Source organism: Lathyrus oleraceus, chromosome 7 (assembly GCF_024323335.1).
Source record: "Lathyrus oleraceus cultivar Zhongwan6 chromosome 7, CAAS_Psat_ZW6_1.0, whole genome shotgun sequence".
NCBI lineage: Eukaryota > Viridiplantae > Streptophyta > Magnoliopsida > Fabales > Fabaceae > Lathyrus > Lathyrus oleraceus.
Genome location: NC_066585.1, coordinates 23177122 through 23193731, shown reverse-complemented (window position 1 = coordinate 23193731; position 16610 = coordinate 23177122). Strand labels below are relative to the sequence as shown.

At 37.7% G+C, this 16610-nt stretch overlaps 1 non-coding gene across 1 annotated transcript; it reads right to left on the bottom strand.

Annotated features, from left to right (window-relative positions):
- Positions 1–15613: 15613 nt before the first annotated feature.
- LOC127109418 (small nucleolar RNA R71) lies at positions 15614–15720 on the bottom strand. Its single transcript, XR_007796711.1, has one exon. It is a non-coding gene; the product is annotated as a small nucleolar RNA R71 (small nucleolar RNA).
- Positions 15721–16610: the final 890 nt, after the last annotated feature.

Genomic DNA, 16610 nt, shown 5'->3' with positions numbered 1-16610 from the left:
ACAACTTTGATAGAAAATGGCTAACGAACCTAAAGGGGCTTATAATAGAGCTCCTGTTTTCAATGGTGAAAATTATAGTTATTGGAAAGACTGTATGCGGGTGCACATAAATTCCATAGATAGAAAAATATGGAATGTTATTCTCAATGGTCCAATTCAAATAACCATGACCAATGAGAACAACGAAGTGGTGCCTAAGCCCGAAGCACAATGGACCGATGATGATGAAAAGAAATACAATTATGATTGGAAAGCCAAAAATATCCTAATCTCCTCATTAGGTGTAGATGAATACTATTGTATATCCCATTGTCCTACTGCTAAGGCCATATGGGATTCACTACAAATTGCCCATGAGGGGACGAATGATGTTAAATTGGCTAGAATCAATACACTAACACAAGAGTTTGATCTCTTTTTCATGGAGCAAGGGGAAACCATTGCTGACATGCAAAAGAGATTCACTCATCTCATCAATTGATTACATTCACTTGGTAGGCCTGTTTCCAATGATATTGCTACTAATAAGATCTTAAGATGTCTTAACAGGGAATGGCAGCCGAAAGTGACCGCCATCAAAGAGGCAAATGATCTTACCACATTGGACTTGACAACATTGTTTGGTAAACTGCAAGAGCACGAACAAGTTCTCTTGAGCCTGGAATAACACGAAAAGAAAGATAAGAAGGACAAAGCAAAGGTGAGTGAAAAGAAATCAATAGCTCTAAAGACTTCCTCCTCAAAGTCTCAAGCAAAAGAGAAAAGTGATTATTCATCGAGCGACGAAGAAGAAGAGGACAAGAGTGAAGATATGGGGCTGTTTGTTAAACGCTACAACCGTTACGTGAGAAAGAACGGCATCCAACATTCCGAGAAGAACTTGGTAAACTTCCGGAAGCAATCTAGGTACTCTAAAAATGATGACTCAAACGGAAAAATAACTAGAGGGTCGTGCTATAAGTGTGGAAAGTCGGGTCACTATAAACCGGACTGTCCGATGAACAAGAAGACAAAAGAAAAAGAATAATACAAATCACACAAGAAACCATCAAAGCCAAAGAGGGCATACATAGCTTGGGAAAGCGATAGCGACTCCTCCGATGATGAAAGCTCTAGTGATGAAGATGAAAATGCAAACCTATGTCTCTCTGCTCATCAAAAGAACAAAAAGAAACAGGTATGACATGCTAAATATGAAAAATCCTCCAGTATGTCTCATCATGAATCGCAAAATGCTTTTGATACTTTACACTGTGAAGCGAAAGAGGCCTTTAAAAGGCTTGCCTCAAATAAGAAATTTTTTTCACATTTGGAACATAAAATTCAACAATCCGAAAGGAAACTTGAGGCACTTAAAGCTTCTATAGTGGAAAGCACAAAAACAAGTTATGAGGACCTTAGAAGTAAAATGATGAACTTTGGGTGTGATACTTGTTACATTAGGCAAGGTGAAGTAAGAAACCTAAAGGCCAAACTTGACAAGGCTCTTGAGCCCAAGATTACTTTTGCTATCGACAAATCAAACTTTCGAAAAAGTATGGTTAATCCATATCAAAAATATAAATATGTTATAAAGGATGAAGATAGAAAAAGCAATCCAAATGTAAATTTCTCTTGTCTCTATTGTTGCAAGAAAGGCCATTCCATTGCTAAATGTAGATTTAGGAGGTTTTTAGTCCCTAAAGGCATTTATCAATGGATGCCCAAATGCAACCATTTCGTTCCTCACCATTCAGGACCCAATAAGCCATTGGGTACCTTCTCTTGTTAATTATATTGCCATAGGTACAATGCCTCGAGACTACCGAGAGAAGATGGGTTCTCGACAGTGGATGCTCAAGGCACATGTCCGGAGACATATCTCTCTTCATTGACTTCGTGGCTAAGAAGAAGGGATATGTAACTTATGGCGACAACAACTGTGGAGCAATTCTTGGTAAAGGTAGTGTAGGTAATCCCTCCTCTACTACTATTTCTGATGTTTTGCTTGTCGAAGATCTTAAACACAATCTACTTAGCATCAGTCAATTATGTGACAAAGGATACAATGTATCGTTTTCAAAAGATTGTTGCAAAATTGTACATAATGATGATAAGAAGAGTATGTTTAATGGCCTACGTGTGAACAATGTCTATATGCTTGACTTAAATGAAGTATCGTTAACAAGTAACAAATGCCTTGTAACAATGAGTGAAGATTCATGGTTATGGCATAGGCGTTTAGCACATGTTAACTTTGACTTACTTAACAAAGTAGTCTCAAAAGATCTAGTCCTAGGTCTCCCCAAAATTAAGTTCACCAAGGATCACCTTGGTGATGCTTGTCAAAAGGGGAAGCAAACGAGGATCTCATTTAAATCCAAAAATATCGTTTCAACAACGAGACCTCTCGAGCTTCTCCATATGGATTTATTTGGGCCATCTAGGATTAAAAGTCTAGGAGGAAACTATTACGGTTTCGTAATAGTGGACGAATTTTCTCGATTTTGTTGGACTATTTTCTTAGTAAGTAAGAGCGACACATTCGCCGTCTTTGAACGATTTGCTAAGCTTTCCCAAAATAAACTAAATACAAACATTGTTGCAATTAGAAGCGATCATGGAGGTGAGTTTGAAAATCACTTATTTGAAGAATATTGCGATAACCATGGTATTGATCATAACTTCTCCGCTCCACGTACTCCTCAACAAAATGGGGTTGTGGAGCGTAAAAATCGAATTTTGGAAGAATTGGGAAGAACAATGATCAATGAAAGTGGCTTACCGAAATATTTTTGGGCTGAAGCCATTAGTACGGCTTGTTATGTTCTGAATAGGGTGCTCATTCGCCCCATTCTAAACAAAACACCGTATGAACTTTTAAAAGGGCGAAAGCCAAATGTTTCTCACTTACATGTCTTTGGTTGCAAATGTTTTGTATTGAACAATGGAAAGGAAAACTTAGGGAAATTCGATTCCAAGGCCGACGAAGGTATCTTCCTCGGATACTCTCAATCTAGCAAAGCATATAGAATATACAACAAACGATTACTTACTGTAGAAGAGTATGTACATGTCACTTTTGATGAATCCAATCCGAGAAACGTCGGAAAGGGTAGTGTTTTTCATGGTGCAGGTACATCTACCGAAGACATACTCAAAGGTGGCGAGCCGGGGATTGATCAACCGACATAGTCAAAATTGAGGAGGACAAAGATGTACACCATGAGGAAACCGAGGTAGTTCATCCACCTTCAAACGATGACCTCCCTCAAGCTTGGAAGTCTTCCAAAGACCATCCAATCGACAACATTCTCGGAGATATCTCAAGGGGTGTAACAACTCGATCTAAGCTAAGTAATTTCTGTTATCACTTCGCTTTCGTTTCGCAGATGGAACCTCAAAACCCTAAAGAAGCCCTACTCGATGAACACTGGTTTTTATCAATGCAGGAGGAACTTAATCAGTTCACCAGAAATGAGGTTTGGGACCTTGTCCCTCCTCCGCGAGATCATCGAGTAATCGGCACCCGATGGGTGTTTAGGAACAAGCTGGACGAAAACGGGGTAATAACCCGTAATAAGGCGCGTTTAGTCGCGCAAGGGTATAACCAAGAGGAAGGCATCGACTATGAGGAAACTTATGCGCCGGTTGCCCGACTCGAGGCTATACGCCTTCTCCTTGCTTTCGCCTGTGCGAAAGACTTTAAGCTATTCCAAATGGATGTCAAGAGTGCGTTCCTTAACGGTCACATAAATGAAGAGGTTTATGTCGCACAACCTCCGGGTTTCGAATCCCATGAGTATCCTGATCATGTTTATAAACTAAAAAGGGCTTTGTATGGCCTCAAACAAGCTCCTAGAGCTTGGTATGAGAGACTAAGCAAATTCTTGCTCGATCAAGGCTACTCAAGAGGAAAGGTTGACACAACCCTCTTCATTAAACGTCAAGGAAAGCACTTGATATTAGTGCAAATTTATGTAGATGATATCATATTTGGATCTACTAACATGAATCTTGTGAGAGAGTTTTCTGACCTTATGCAGGGCGAATTCGAGATGAGTATGATGGGGGAGCTCACATACTTTCTCGGTCTGCAAATTAAACAGCTCAAAGAAGGAACTTTCGTGAGCCAGACAAAGTATTGTTTGGACCTTATCAAGAGATTTGACATGGCAAAAGCTAAGGCCATAGACACCCCCATGCCTACGTGTACAAACTTGAACAAAGATGAAGACGCACAAGTTTACCGTTCACCAAGTCACTCCGGCATCGAGGTGATACTGTTCCTCTCTTTCTCTCTCTGCAAAGTCTCATGATTAAAATAGTTATACCTCATAATGATGTTGTTTATATATACATGATATCTCTCTTTGGATGTTTATTGCTGTATGAATTGTTATTTATGCATAAAACCTGTCAACGCATGTGCTAAATAGTGAAAAATTGAAATTTGGACTGTATGAGTCGACCGCAGCAGGGCTATGGTCGACGCACGCTTAATAATTTCTGTATTTTCTCAAATATCAAACAGTATGCGTCGACGCATACAGAGGTATGGTCGACGCATCGCTCGAAAATTTTGTTTTTCTGCAGAAAAATTTAAATCATTTCATGCATTTCCATTCAAAAATCATCATTAAGTGTGCATTTACATAACATCACCTTTCAAACTACCCACTACATTGTAACTTGCATCTACCTAGTGGCTATTGTTCCTTGATCTTCCATCTTCCCAAAACCCTAACCTTCCTCTATAAATAGGGAAAAACCTCTCTCTAGCAGAATCACTCTCAAAACCCTTCACAAACCTTCACTCTATACCCAAACACTTAGTTTCAAACCTGCTCAAATGGCTTCCATATCACGCAGACCTTCCGGCAAGAGATCCCGAGAATCATCTGCCGTATCTCTACCCATATCTGTTGTATCGCTCGTTCCACCCGCTCGCGTCGAAGCCTTCAACAAAGATATCGGCAAAAGAGGAGTTGTGCAACAACATGCGTTCTACAAACTTACCGCTGAACGCATGCACCTCACTGAAATCATGGCTCTGCTGCAGCATCAAGACTTTATCAACTTCTTGGAATGCAATACTAAATACAGTGAAGACCTTGTTCGAGTGTTCTACGCCGGCCTTCATGACAACTTTCGAGGGCACAAGTTTCACTCCAGAATTGGCCCGACAAAGGTACCGCTTAAATCAAATATCTGGAACCAATATTTTGATATGTCTGTGGATGATGCTGAAAATCCTCTACCTGAGGTAACTGACTCTCACCACATAGATGGCTACGAGTTTAAGAGTGCATTGAATGACATGCTGAAACGACCATATCCTGATCAGTTTGTGAACAGTGACGCGTTTCCACGAACTGTCACTGCCGGCAAGCTGAAAGTCGGAGAAAGGATTCTTCAGTGGATTGTCTCACGCATCCTGCGACCAAAGAAGGGCGGTCTCTCCAGAGTCGAACAGGCCGAGGTTCATCTAATCTACATTCTGAAAAATAAGAAGAAAATCAACTGGCCGTACTACATTGCCAGTAGAATGTTTAATCTACGTGATTCCGGACGAGGAACGGCTCTTGCCTACGGATCCTTCATTCAAGAGGTCCTGATTGCAGCCAACGTTAATCATCCGTCTTTCCCGTACACTTCCATCTCATCTGACAAAGAGTTCAGCACAAAAAATATGTCTATGATGGGATATCTTTGGTGCAATGAGCGGAGAATGTATAAGTTTGTTCGAAGAGGAAATGTTCCTGCAGATGATGACAGTGATGAAAGCGAAGAACAAGAAGATGAAGAGGAAAATGAAGAAGAGGAAGCCAGGCACGCTTTTGATCACAATGGTGGAGATGATAACCCTCTACCCGTTGACACTCACGACTACTCCGACTCCGCTTGGGCTCAGCAGTCGCATTCAACTGAAGAAGATGTTCCACGCTGGGGTGGCTGGGGTGACTGGCAACATACGGGTTGGTCAACTCAACGTCAATTCTATCGGCCGTATCACCAAGATGATGAAGAATCTCCTCCGTCCCCTCCACAGCAAGCAGGATCTTCAGAACTGTTGGATATGATGCGCAATATGCAGATCGCTCAACAGTCCTTCATGCAAGCTCAAGATGAGCGTTATGCTCATATTAACGAGCAACTTCAAGCCCAAAATGAGCGTCTCGACACCTTCTCTACAAGCATGAATGACCGGTTTGCAGCCTTTTCGGCTTCATTTGAACTTCAGGAAAGGTCGATCGACGAGAGTCTCAAGCATCTGAACGGTGTCACCGAATACCTATCATCTCTGGCTGACCCTTACAAAAACCCGGGGATTTGTTATCATCCAGGACACCGCCATTAGGACATAGACATTCACATGCACTTTGTAGTTTGATTGTTATTTTGAATGTATTTAGCTCTCTATTTTACTTGTTCTTAATTAATGATTATTGCTCAGAAATGACATTGGTGTGATTTTATTATCTGTTTATGTTATTTCCTGTGAAATTTCCTTGTTATCTTGAATAATCACTCTGTCTCTCTTTTTGATGTTGTCAAAGGGGGAGAAAAGTGTACAAAGCAGGCAGCCAAAAATGCCCACAACTAACAGTCGCTTTCTGCAGATAGCCTTAGATTACAAAAGAAAGGGGGAGTGTGCAAAATGTGTCAATACCGCATATTGTTTCTCACGTTGATTTATACAGGTTGTCATCATCAAAAAGGGGGAGTATGTAAAGACAAAGAGTCAGACAACATACGATCGCAAGTTTCGATGATGACAAAAGACAATCATGCACGTCTACAAACAAATGCTACACATTACTCATCATATCCTTTCCTACGCTTATCTAAACCTGTTATAATTTTTAAGAACATATGTGGACAAAGTGTGATCATGACGAAATGCATGAAAATCACAAAACACAGATTTCTGCAGATTTGAAGACTTTGAGTCGACCATAAGGGTCAGCTCAAAGCTCACGGGTCAGCGCAAAACTCAGCCAAATTGGAGATTGGTCAGCGCATGCATGTTTGAGTCGACCACAAGGGTCGGCGCATAACTCACGGGTTAGCGCATAAAACCCTTGAGTCGACCAGAGGTCGGCGCATGGCACAATGATGCTATCCTTGGGTCAGCGCATGAAACCTTGGGTCGACCAGAGGTCGGCGCATGGCATAATGATGCTATCCTTGGGTCAGCGCATGAAACCTTGGGTCGACCATAGGGGTCGGCGCATTTCCCACGGCTCAGTGCACGCCGATCTATGGTCGACCGCTCGTGCGTAAACTCAGTTTTCTGAGTACTTTCCACTGTTTGAAAAGCTGTTATTTTTGGTTGGTTTGTCAGTTACTATATATAGAAGTCAAAACACTTTTATTAACCAACATTTGTCAATTTGAGTTCAAGTGTTCAAGGAAACAAGAAAGAGTGAAAAAGGTGTCCAAGACTCATCATCTTCATCTTCAACGTTTCACAACACATCAACTACACACAATCATTTTTGATGCGGTTCGTGATCGATTAAAGGTGATAAGGTTCGAAGTTGTGATCGAAGAATCCGGTTCGGGTTGAAGCTTGTGGCAGGTTCTTTCTTGAATAAAGCCGTTAGGGTTTTGTCCTCCAATACGGGTTTGTGTTTGGGGGTTTTTGGACGAATTACTTCATCAATATTCAGCTGAGCGAAGGTGACTGAGAAGAGGAAGTCTTCATCAGTCTAGTAGCGGATTTGATGATATTGAAGTGAAGGATTCGGGTTCGATTCGTTGTGTTTGAGATCAGCCGGGCCGAGGGTTTGAAGAACGGAAGATTCTTCAACAAAGGGGCTGGAATCGGAGGTCTAGCAACAACGATCGAAGGTCTTGATTCATCTTGAATCAAGGAACAAGGATAGGAAGCATCATTCAACACATTGGAAGTTCTGTTGTTTACTTGCTTTGCAATCCTTGTATAAACGGTTAAATTTCACAGGTGATATCTAATTAAATCATCTCAATTCTAAGTTTAGAATTGAGGGCAGACGTACCCCGAAGCGAGGACGGCGGGGGAACCGCCTCATCAAATCTCTGTCTTCTTTAATTTTCTGCATAATCGTTTTTCAGCTTAAAAATTAAGTGATTTTAGTTTAAGCAATTTTACCAAACGTTGATATAAGTTGAGTAAGAGATTAAAATTACTGTTTGAATACAAAGTACAATAGTATATTGTACTAGATAAATTTGAATTACTTACTCAACTCAAATATCTCTTGGAGTGTATGCACACCAAGTGTTTGTTAATTTGCATAAGCCAAAGTTGTCTTAAGTTTGCATCCAGTTTAATTTGGTATTTTGGATCATTGGAACTAGGCTTGCTAGTTATTGAAATATATCATTGAGTGTGCTAATAGTGTAGTGATTTGTATTTCACTTTATCTCTAATCCATTAGCTTAACGCATATCCGGTTTTCCAATAACGGTTCGTTTTAGACTAAAATTTTCCTCGGCCGCTTCCGCACTTAAAACAAGTTTTCAAAACCAATTTTCTTTTAAATTTGCAGCGCCGACTCAAGTTTTTAATTGGGATCTATTCAACCCCCCCCCCCCCCCCCCCCTTCTAGATTCGTGCCATAGTCTAACATAACAAATAATATCAAACTGCATTCAAGAAATGATACTTGCACCTGTTCCAAACAACAAACTTCACACAGAGAATATTGGATACCCTAATGTACCACTAGTCTTCTTCAATCACTGAATCTTTAGAGATGAAGTTCCTCAATAATAGAATAGACTAAGGATGAAGATGATGAACAGTTCCAGAACATCTCACAACCCAATCTAAAACAAAAGGTGTTAGTCAATCAATTAGATGAATATGAATGAATAACACACACACATACACACATAAGGTTCCCTCAAATTTCTGGGTAAATGGGTTTTGGTTCTTAATTGTTATCATGAGCTTGATCAATCATGATGGACACACAACATTAATCAACTCACTCTCTCTAATTCACAAGAAACAACAACAAAACTGCACAAGAACAAAGTACAACAAAAGAAGTGAATCTAACATGCATTACACTCAAAAGGTTGTTCTAGAGATGAAGAGAAAATTCATGTTGATGAGTATAGACATACTAAGAAGAGAAGACAAAATAACATCTTTCACTCTATGAATTTCACCCATATGTTACACACGCTTATTACTTTCACCAAAGAAACAACTATTTAAATCAAGGATGGAAGTGGATCTTGTGAAGCTTTGATTGGAATCAAGAAGAAATTTTGATTCAAATCAATTTGAGCAAATCCCAAATATGGCTTCATAAGGACGGTTGATTTGAATCAATTTTTACACTTGATTCGGATCACATGAGGTTGTGATTCAAATCATGTTTATTTTGTGATTAAGATCAAATGATCCAGAGGAAATTCCCAATTTTCTCGCAGCTTCTGATTCAAATCATGTTTTACACTTGATTCGAATGAAGCAATTGAAAAATCCAGATTTAAGAGTTCTATCTTGTGATTTAAGTCACGTCTGATGAAACGAAAAAATAGCAACTTGCTAGGCTAAAAAAGAAACAATGTCATCGATCAAAAACACTCTTATTTAACTGAACAAAGAGGGTTCTTAGTGGTACATAACATAATAACTGAAGTGGTTACAATACGAATAACATGCAAGTACAAAAATATTAAATGATAGGCAAATTACAAATACGCAAATAAACTAAAGCAACTATATTCAAATTGAAAAAAACAACTATATTCAAATTGACAAAAAAAGATCAAAACACATAAGTGATACCATACGATACCATGATTGCACTTTTAATCTTTACATTCAACTTTACAATCTACACATGTGAATTTTATATATATATATATATATATATATATATATATATATATATATATATATATATATATATATATATATATATATCTTTCGTGCTTCTCTAAATCACAATCCAACTTTAGTGTTGGTTGAGAATGTAAGGAATCATTATCAGCAAGTATCTACTTATGTCTTTGAGCTTCCATGACAGACTCAAACCTTATCCAAAATTCAACAAAATCAATCTTAGAATTCAAAAAGGTGCAATAAAAAATTTCACTCTCAGATATAGATGTTGTTCTCAATATCCCACCCAATTTTTTTTTAAATATACATTGGGATCCACATACTTCTAATATCATACAAATGTGAGAACCAATCATTCTTTTCGAAGTCAAACTTAATCGTGATATAATTTCATGTTGTTTCAAATTCATGTGGTGTCTCCGAACTCCAAACACAAGACTTGAAACTACTATTGAACTCATCGTTGACATTTATAATAACACCAACCTTTTCAGATACTTTTTTCATAATGTGTCATATGCAAAATTTATGAAAATAAGAATACAATTTTTTCTCTATTGCAAGTTACATGGCGGGATCTTGATCAATTATTATAAGATCTAACTTATGTCTTTCCATCGCTTCCAAAAGCTTTTCAAACAACCCAACGAATGAATCACTTTTCTCATTTGCTAAAAAGGCAGCTCCAAAAGAAACACATTGTCTATGGTGCTAAATGGTGCAAAAATTATAGAATATTTGTTTGTTTCAGATGTAGTGTCAAAAGAAATCACATCTCTAACAAAGTGTAATTTTTTCTGCAAAAATCATCTGCTCAAAAAATATGTTTTAATCGACCTTCAACATCTACCTCATGCATAATAAAATGAAGGATTTTCTACTTCTTTCCTCTTAAAATTATCAACAAACACACACTTCAGAATCTCTGGTCAATGTCTTTAAATCTCTCAAGCAATTTTGGAGATCCTTTTGTGTGTGCATCCAATATCTTGGCAACCTCCAAAATAATCTTTTAATAAGCGATATGTTTTGGATGGTCCAACATTTACTTGAGTATTAACATATAATATACTCATATGAATAGGGTACACTTTTCTTGCCGATCTAAGAATTATCATATCTTAGACTTCAATTCTTCTTCACAATTTCACACCAATTCATTTATATTTTTCAAAGTAAAATAAATTATTGAAAAAATTTGAACAACATCACATTTTAAAAAAATACCCTAAATTTATAATTAATTCAAATGTTACATGAAGTGTGAAAATATCTTCAATGTTATCAAATCTATATTCACTGTCATGATTATGACTCATACTTGAATAAAGAGAATAAATGATGCAAGAATAATTTATAACAAATATGCAGTGGTCAATTATTATTCCCAATCCAAACCAACAATAGTTTCCATTATAGAGAGATGAGAAATTAATTATAATAACTATAAAATATATATCTCACAGATTTTATATGATAATATTACTAAATTTAGATTGGTGTGATTCTGATCAGTCATAAAAAAAATTATTAGAATTTCTCTCACTTGAATCAGAGTGAATCCTTGTTTTGTTGGAGATATTAACAAAATTAAGAGATAATGGATAGCAGGTGCCTTATGCAAACTTCTATGAAAAATATCGAAAACAATAATTAGGAATAGGAATTGGCGTTGGCGGCCATAGAAGGGTGTTGTTATTAGTAAATTTAATAATAATAATAATAATAATAATAATAATAATAATAAAAAGAATTGGTCTGATATGTTATCATTAAAAACCAAGATCCCATGTGTCTTTTATATTTAGAAAAAAAATTGATCGTTGATATTAATTAAATAGATCTCATAATAACAAAGTGTTCTTAATTGATTGAAGTTTATTTTTAAAAAATAGGGGCAATTGCGATTAGGGATTTACTGTTCATCTTCAACCTTGTTGTCTGATCCTTTAATGGGACATTAAGTTATTCTATGGAAGTTTTTTTGAGGGTATTGGAGAAAGCTCATGTACGAAGGAAGGTATTGAAAAAATTGTGAATTCGGAAAAGCATCCAAAGTCTTTTGTTGAAATGGTTTATAATGTCTGCAACATCCCGTTGAGCCAACTGCGGAAGCCGCATGTCAAGGGAGATAGGCTAGCTATTGTCATTTCAGGAGAGGAGTATCAGCTGGGTTTAGAAGTCTGCAAGCATAATCTTCATAATGACATATCACAGTTTTATTCTAACTGTAATATAATTGGTCATAGTGTTAACAATTGTAAAAGGATTGAAGAGGGGGTGAAAAAAGTATGGCTACAAGAAACTAGAAAAGAAGAGGGGACGATGTTGTCATGGAAGTGATAAAGGCAATAATTTCAAAGGTTCCAGAAAAGCTTATGTGCAAGTGATTGTGAAATCAAAGGAAGGTGGGCCAGAAAAACCTATTGATGTTGCAATTCAAGAAAACTTGGTTGAGAACTTAGTTGTTGAAGAGGGTATTTTGAACTCAAAATTAGTAACTCATAATTCAGAGCAGCATAATTCTAGTCAATTTCTGCATAAGGACCTTATGGTTGAAACAGTTTCAACGCAAAATAATGATAGTCTCGTTGATAACTCGAGCAGTTTACATAATGATGTGGGAAATAAGAAGGCCTTTGATAAGGACTCATCTTTTTTTAGAATACCCAAATAATCAACAAAATTGTTGATCTGAATACAACAGTCCAGGTGCAACATAATTTGGATTTTTTTAATTCATCTTGGATTAACATGGTCGAACAAGATTATGTTAGACAAGGAATTGGTGATTGCTACAATGTTCAGGGTATTGGATTGGTTGAGTCTGGAGGACTTCAAAAGGTTAGATCCAAATCAATAAGGAAGGCGCAAAAAAAGAGTGCGGCTAGAAGCAATTACATCACAAGGTTCGGGCCTACAAGTGCCTACAATTCCCCATGAATTGTCTTTTTTGGAATGTGAGAGGTATTGATAACTCTCCCACAAAATTGGCATTAAAAAGACTTATTAAAAGTTCTAAACCTAATTTTGTCTTAATTACTAAAACTTGGATGGATAGCAATTTGTTTCCCTCTAGTTGGCTTAAAAGACTTAATCTCAAGTTTTTTTGCTGTAAATAATAGGATTGATCTTAACCTTAATTTGTGGTGTTTGTGTTATACTAATATTTCTCCTGAGGTTGTTTTCTTGGATGATCAACATGTCTCTTTCACTTTTGAGTGTATATTTTAAAAGGATTTTGTATTCATCTAAGGTGTATATTTCTATCAATGGAGAGCTACATGGTTTCTTCAATTGTCATATAGGAGTTAGGCAGGGAGACCCGTTGTCTCCATTACTTTTTTATCTAGATGAGGACGTGTTTAGCAGAGGTTTGTCGCAGCTGATTTCTAACGGTAAGATTAAGCTTATGAAAGCTTGCAGGGGTGTATTGATTCATTCACATGTTTTATACACTGGTGATATCATGTTATTCACTAAGGGTGATGTTAGTTTCCTTGATGCCATTTTTGTGCTCTTCAAAAGTTATGTTGACTGTTCTGGGCAGATGTGTAATCCTGTGATAACGCAAAAATACATCGTATATTTGCCTTGATTTACACTAAAAAATGTACCACTTTCATTTATATTCCGATTATTCCGCAAGTGTTCGAGTTATTTTTGCAGGTATTTCAATCCCCATGCTTAAATGAGCAAAGTATAGAAAAGAAAGGAAAAGAAGAAGAAATAGAAGAGAAAGCAGCAGAAAAACAGAAAAACAGAGAATACAAACTTTGTGAAAGTGACGACCGTCACGCCCAGTCTGTCACGACCGTCACGCCCAGCCTGTCACGACCGTCACAGGCCCATCACGAACGTCACGTGGACAAAATCAGCGAGTGATCCAACAAGCCCTTAATTTTCGTTCCTCAGCCACTTTCCCTTGGATTCCTCACTCAACCAAGGCATCCTTGTTTCTCTCAACTACCATGACCTAATGGGGGATATAAAAGGATGGAAGTTGGAAACCTACGAGGACGCTTAATTTTTCTCTCTGAAGCCAGCTTTGAAGACCTTTTTCTCTCTGCATTTTTTTCACAACAATTCTATTTTGTCTTTTACTTTTCTTTAGCAACATTATTTTCTTTTACCGTTCAGAGCTTTGATTTTCCCTTTTTCCTTTTCGCTTTTCATTTATCCAAAGTAGTAGTTTTCCACACTGGGGAACTACTACAATTTATTTAATTTAGTTTAAGTTATTATTTCGAAGAGGCAGAATCTTACCGACCTGTGGAGGACTGCTCAAGTACTTCAAGATTCGGCGTATTCTATTAATCCAATTTTCAAGTTTTTATTAAATTGTTATTGCCTTATAATTATTGTAATCACGTTTGCTTTATTGTTGATCTGTTTATGTTCGTCTGTGTTTGCGTTGTTTAACATGTCCGACTAAACTATCGGTATCGGTATGTAACAATTTAATTAGACGGGATTTAATAATAATCGGTGTAAAACTTCTTTCCTCAAACAATCTTTTTGGTTGTGGTTTTTAATTTAAATTTAATTAACTTTGTCACAAGAGTGAGAAGTTATTTAATACGATTTTGCCACGAGAGTGGGAAATTAACTAAGGTGAGAACCGACAATCGCGAAAGCGTGAGGGTCGAACTGGATAGTAAAAACTAGGCATTGATTTTAAAAACAGCGAGAGCACTTTAAAAGCAATTAGAACTTATTTATTTTCAAAAAGTATTTTTAACTTCAAATGGGACAGCGAGAGCATACATTCTGACTTAAAGGTATAGTCAAAATCAACAATCACGAGAGTGTGAGATAAAACCTTTTAAATAAGTATTTTCTACCGAAAGATATTTGGTACTTAAATTATACACCGGTGACTTATCGAATCCCTGACGATTAATGCGTTGCATACTAATATCCTTCTATTAATATTTTCTTAACACTTAACTTCCCTTAGATTTAGGTTTTTTCAACCAAACTTCTAAAAATCATTCCCTTAGCTAAACATAGTAATGTCGGTAGCATTAGTTTGACCATCGGTCCTTGTGGGTTCGATATCTTTTAAAACTAAAACGACTGGACTCTGCACTTGCAGTCAAGTACCCGATAGACTATATTCTATATACAGTCACGAGACGTATCAAGTTTTTGACGCCGTTGCCGGGGACCTGATTTAGTCAAATAGTGTGATTCTTTCGTTGCACAGTATAGACTAAGGTAAAAACTAATCTCCTTTCCCTTATTTCCCCCGATTGTATGCCAAGTACTCGCTCACAAGGCGATAACTTAGCATCACCAATCGTTGAATTAGAGCATTTCTTATATTTAAGACGCCGAATACTAGGATACCAACGAAGGTACAATATTCCTGATATCTTCTTTCCTACTATTGAACCAGTTGAAAAACCAACCATGGCTACAGTAGATCCACATAATCGTCCTCTTAAGTTCTACGCTACCCCGTCCCAACAAGAACCTCACAGCAGCATTTTGCCCTTGCTATCAATCGAAACGATTTCGAGCTGAAATCCTCATTATTATCAGTCGTCCAACAACATCAATTTGTTGGAAATCCTACGGAAGACCCTAATGAACATTTGACCAAGTTTGTGCAGTACGCAGACACTGTGAAGGCGAATGATATATCTCAAGATGCGATAAGACTACACCTCTTTCCTTTCTCTCTAAGAGTTGCAATCCTTGCCATCCAACTTAGTTACAACATGGGAAGAACTGAAGAACGTTTTCTTATCCCGATATTTTCCGCTAAGCAAAACTGCTATGCTGAGAGCTCAAATCAACGAATTTCGACAAAAGGATGTAGAATCTCTCTACGACACGTGGGAAAGATACAAAGACATGATGAGGATATGTCCACATCACGGTCTTGAAGACTGGATGATCATTCACATATTTTACAATGGGCTTCTGTATAATACAAGACTGACGGTAGACGTTGCCGCGGGGGATGCACTTATGGACAAGCCATACAACGAAGCCTATCAACTCATTGAAAACATGGCCCAAAACCATTGCCAATGGGGAGGTGAAAGAACTCCATTAGAAAAATCCCAAACAGAAAGTGGAATGTACGAAATCAGTAGCCTTGACCACGTCCATGCAAAGGTAGACGCCCTTGTCCAAAAGTTAAACAAGTTGACCATACCACCCGCAACCACCGTGGTACTCATGGACATATTGCACCAGAATGTCAGATATTAGCAGGAGTCCCAACCGATCAAGTGAATTACACACAAGAAAATCCTTATTTGAATACCTACAACCCAGGTTGGAAAAATCATCCTAACTTTTCGTATAAGAATAACAACGCCCTGTATGCACCTGGCCAAGCACCCACTGTTCCGCCTGGATATCAAAATCCAGCTAATAATGCTCCTAACATGCCTAGGAAGTCCAACCTTGAACTAATGATGGAAAGCTTCATAGCTACCCAAGCTCAGACAAACAAAGACTTCTTGAACCAAAACATACATACTAGCGAGCAACTTAAACAATTACCGAGCAAAGTAGACGCCTTAGCCACCCACAACAAAATGCTTGAAACACATATTTCACAAGTGTCTCAACAACAAGCATCTATTGCCGCTCCCGCTGGCACATTTCTTGGATAGCCGCAACCTAATCCAAAAGGACATGCAAATGCCGTTATACTGAGGAGTGGAAAAGAACTAGACGGACCCGTAGATCCAAGACTCCAAAATCCTGCCATGTACCAAAAACCAGACAAAACCACAACTGAGGAGGTAAGTGAACCGAA